Here is a 5227-nt window from a genome sequence, read left to right on the forward strand (position 1 = left end):
CATGTAGAACAAATGGAAAGCTACATGTGCGTGTGTGTGTGTGATAAGAAAACTGGCTTGCCTAGGTGAAAGTAACAAATGATGCTTGGCCATAAATTAAAATTTAATACACCAGCCAACTGGAGGTGTAGAGAGATGAGGACCCTACAGGTATGGGGTCAGCTGAGTGCCTGAGGAGCAATCCAGGAAGATGATGAAGGATTCGTGAAAAAAATGAGCAGCTTGTGTCTGAAACACTTCCCCAAGAAAGAATTAGTAAGAAGAGCGTCTGAAAGGAGAGGGGCTGCAATTCATCTCATAGCTGGATGATGTATACTCCATGGAGAATGGAACAACACAGGCTTTTTTCCGACCCACACAGTTACTTAATCTTAGCATCAGAGAGTCTGATGGCTGGTACCCAACCATGTACAAGAACTGACCATCGGCTGCACTCAGGACCATTCACAAAACTGAGCTGGAGTTTTGCATTAGCTCTTGAACTGGCCTTCTTTTAATTAAAAAATAATTATTTATTTTACTTGGCTGTGCTGGGTCTTAGTTGCAGCACTCAGGATCTTTGATCTTTATATCTTTATTTCGGCACATGGGATCTAGTTCCCTGACCAGGGATGGAACCCAGGCCCCCTGCATTGGGAGCGCTGAGTCTTAGCCACTGGACCACCAGGGAAGACTTGAGCTGCCCTGCTGAACACAGATCTTTTTGTTTTTAAGAATGATTAACATTTTTTCATTCTAGCTCCACAGTCTCTGCCTGATCATTGTACTCCTAATAACTGGCCCTAAAAGAATGTCACCCACTGACCCATGACTGAAATGTAGAGTTAAAGCAGACATTACCATAGACCAACTATGGGCTCAGCAGAGCTCCTGACAGTTAGGGCCCAATCCGAGTTTAGAGCATTCAATAAAAGAGCCATTTCTGCAAGCAATGACACTGGTGCCACCTGGTGTGTGGATGCAGTCCATACAGGCAAAGAACCGAGTTCCTCTTTCTCAAAGGGGTTCCCAGGTGGTTCCAGTGGTAAAGAACCTGCCTGCCAATGCAGGAGACATAAGAGACCCAGGTTCAATCCCTGGGTCAGGAAGATCCCCTGGAGGAGGGCGTGGTGGGCTACAGTCCATAGGGTCACAAGGAGTTGGACACTAGCGCCCACGTTCCTCTTTCTCAGTGGAGGCTGGCCCAGAGCATACTCAAGACACACACATTTCTTTATTTGGGAAGGTCGTCCTGGCCTTTCCCCAGTATAAACAGTCTCCATCTCTCTCCCTCTCTCTTTCTCTTTCTGTCATTATCTCTGCCTCCTTCCCCCATCCCTAACTCCCAACAAAGCTGTTGTACCTGAATTTCAGTCTTCACACAGAGAGAGAAATCTGTAGCAGCCTCCCTGTGATGGATCTCCTGGAGAGACTCAACAGACTTTCCAAGGGGAGAAGAGCTATAACTTCCTTCCAAGTAATTCTGACTATCAAGCCCTCACTGCAGCTTATTCGGAGAGCAAGGAGCAGGCAGCTCGCTGGAGCTGCTCTAATTGTAGAGCCTGATCAAAGACAAGACGGAGGGAAGCAGGGAGTCATGCGGCGTGTGTGACCCCCACCCGCTCAGAAGGGGGTTTCTCCAGAAGAAAGAAAATTGGCAGCATCCACTGTGAAAAGGGCAATGCTTGCTTTCGGTTGGTGGTAAATGACAAGTGGTACTTGCACTCTTTTTTTTTTGTCCCCTAGAGCTTTGAGGCCTGATACATGAGGGCTAGAGTGCAGCTGAATTGTCCTTGTGGGTGTAGAAAGGAGAAGGAAGCAAGCTCATGGCTAAAAAGCAAAAAGAATAAATCTTGTTCAAAAGCTAGATTAGCCAACAAGAATTTTCTTCACTTGCAGTTATGTAAAATTGATAAAGTTGTGGGCTTTCGGCCAGAATTTAGAATTTTATCTCCTTTACAAGAAAAAATAGGTCAACTCTAAATGTCAAAGTGCAGTCCAAATCATCTTAGCCACCATGAATTTTATAATTACTGTGGATAAGTGAAGCATTTGCCATGCCTGTATATATTTAGTTAGTCATTAAATATATATGTGTATATACATTTAATTCTCCTGATAACTTTAGGAGGTAGACGTTGATACTATTGCCATCTACTATTTTAAAGATGAGCAAGCTGAGACTTAGTAAGGTGGTATAATTGGTTGGCCTTCTCAGAGCCCAGACTCTTCTCCTCTCTGCTCTCCTATGTACACAAATAATTCCAAATGCTTCTTAAAAATGCAGACTCTGGAGCATCCATATCAGAGATTCTGATCCAACATATCTCTTCAAGTCGCTGGGAATCTGCATTTATGACATGCCACAGAGTTTATTCTGAAACAGACATGGCAGTACCTCACTTTGAGAATCAGTGCTCCAGGGGTTATTAAGCATTCAGCATATTCCTAGTCGAGTCCTTCTACTAGAAAATCGATGAGCTGGCCCCCAGAGGTTAAGTAACTTCCTGGAGGCCAGTCCACTACCCAGCCAGCTGGCCCAGCATTCTTGCCACCACATTCCAGTGGAGAAAAATTCAAGTCTCTGAGAGAGCTTTGTTCTCCCCCTAGTCTTTCAGTTCTTGCAAGCAGCCAAACTCCCCTGGAGCGTCCAACAATATGTTCAAGGCCAGCGCAGAAAAATCACACCACTCATTCGAAAAGTCGCCGTGCTCTGTGCCCACGTACTGCCAAAATTGGAAGCAGTGAAAATCACTTAAATATTACTTTTCTTTAATTGTGAGAATATCAGTGTGTGAAAATTACCATGTGTAACCTTAAAAGCTGTTACAGCTTTCTGAAAAGCAAGCTTGCCTTTCCAACTGCGATTCAGCAAGGACTGGCTTTCCTCTTAAACATCCCTGTTCAGCCCTCAGCATCGTCTTAGACCAACATACTACCTAAAGGTGGTTCAGAACTGGTTCTTCTGGGTAGATGTACAATAGAAGGCTTATAATTCTATGAGATTATTATGGCTACATTTCCGGTGAAGCTGTTATCCTCTGAGCTATTCCTCTGAGATGGGTGTTTTCTCTGTATTTGCCCAGTTTGTGTTGAATGAACCAACATCCAGATCGGTGGCTTAATGCCAAAGTCTGGAAAACAATTGTTCCCCTGTCTGTGGGCTTATTCATTTATTTCTGAGAGTTCTCTGCCAGAATCTGTCCTGTCAAGTCCCTTAGAGGGAGGCGTAAAATATGCTTGCACTCTGCATTTTAGGCAATTCCATTAATTCATCACTGGTGTCATGGCAAGCTTTCGCACATGGATGTCACAAATCTCAATTATGCAAATGTCTTGTGTATTTCTTAACAATATGCTGGTACAACTTGCCTTGACTCATAGTAGTTCCCTTTATCGCATGACCGTTCACAGACCGATTTGTGAGGTTTCTAAATGTGCTCGGTTCTGTTACTGAGGCAACCTGCCCCAGTGGATTCCGCAGATAGAAACTTCACATCTGAGCGACACAACGTGTGCAGGAAGGGGAGGACTGTTTTCCAGAAATACAGTGTTTGGGTTGAAGCGTCTGACAAAAGGACATGACGAATCAGAACAATACCGGGTTTTAAAATTAGGTCTTTAAATTCAAGATGACACCCGAAATACCACCCTGTTTCTTACAATCTGGTGCTCTCTTTTCTTTTTTCCAGAAGCTGCAGGGCTGCCTGTGCTCTGTCTCAGGATGCAAAACAGCTGAGCCTTACGGGGGAGTCTTGTTCCCTACTCTAGAGCCAGCCTGTTGAACAGGGCTCTCCATGTGGCAGGGGAGGGTTTCAGCAGTTGAATGAAGCCACTTAAAATGTTTCATGCGCCTGGGAGTTGTTAGTTAATGAGATAAATTCCCCTCCTATAGAAGCTATTTCCTGGGAGTCCTGCACCTTCGTGGAAGTGGTACAAACTCTTTCAGGCCATTAGGGTCTCACAGAATCACTTCATGCTCTTGTGGGAATCATTTTATCATTTTAAATCAGCGATCAGCAAATATTTCCCATAAAAGGCCAGATAATAAATATTCTCCGCTCTGAAAGCCATATGGTCTCTGTCACAACTATTCAACTCCGTAGCAGAAAGCAGCCAGAGACAGCATGTGAATGAATGGGAGTGTCTGTGTTCCAATAAAACTTTATTTATGGACACTGGAACTTGGACGCCATGTAATCTTCATGAATCACTAATTAATGTTCTTTTTCCCTCTATTTTTTCAGCTATTTAAAATCTATTTTTAGCTCATGTGTCAGATAAAGACAGGCAATGGGCCATAGTTTTCCCCATCCTTGCTTTAAGTCAACTGACTGATAAAATAGAAATACCAACACAGTCATCAAGTTCTCTCATTTACCTAATCCTTAGCAAGCACTCGAAAAATGTCAGCTATTCCTGAAATAATCAGTCAGTTGGGACATGTTTGGGAAAGTCAGCACATAATTTTTCTTTTTTCTTTTTTCTAGGATTTAGATTTTGATGTTTTAATTTCTTTTGAATACAAGTCACTTTTTGCAAGCTAGGAGGCAGATCAAGCTAAGGCAGTCCAGTCCTCTAGAGATCCAGGCCAATTCTTAAAATCTTCAGCAGAATGACATTAATACAAGGTGCTAACAACAGGGTTATAAACTCTAAATAATAACTATTCGTCTACATTTTTTCCTTAGGAAACAGCCAAAAGTCTAGTCCATAAAGGTATGATATAAGAACATCTTGATCTACACAGGACAGAATGATCCAAATTATATGTTGGTCAACCTATCAGTGAGCCAGATCAGAGCTGGCCAAGGATTGGTGTACACAGAAAAGTGTTTACATTTTGAAAATTTGCTTTGAGGTTTAAAAAATTCCTAGTTGTTGTTAATAAGAAAGCAAGTAAAAAATATTATAGATGCACCACCATGATATTTGATTGTGCCAAGGTCTTCCACTAGAACACAAAGTTAAATAGTATGGGGAGAAGACACTTAGATATTTTCAAAATAAATTTCTTAGTAATAAGAAATCTGACATATTGCATTCTTCCATTTGCCATAAGAACATTCTGACTATGTTAAATAGTCCATGAGGACTATTTAAAAGAATGCTCAAAAAAAAAAAAAAGAATGCTTAACTCTAAAAAGGGTGGTGGCAGAACACTTTCCACTACAGCATAACCTCCCACTTTCCCATTCAATTAATATTGCTACTCTCCCATGAGGCATATTCATACAGAAAAACTTTT

This window comes from Odocoileus virginianus, chromosome 27 (genome assembly GCF_023699985.2).
Source record: "Odocoileus virginianus isolate 20LAN1187 ecotype Illinois chromosome 27, Ovbor_1.2, whole genome shotgun sequence".
Taxonomy (NCBI): Eukaryota; Metazoa; Chordata; class Mammalia; order Artiodactyla; family Cervidae; genus Odocoileus; species Odocoileus virginianus.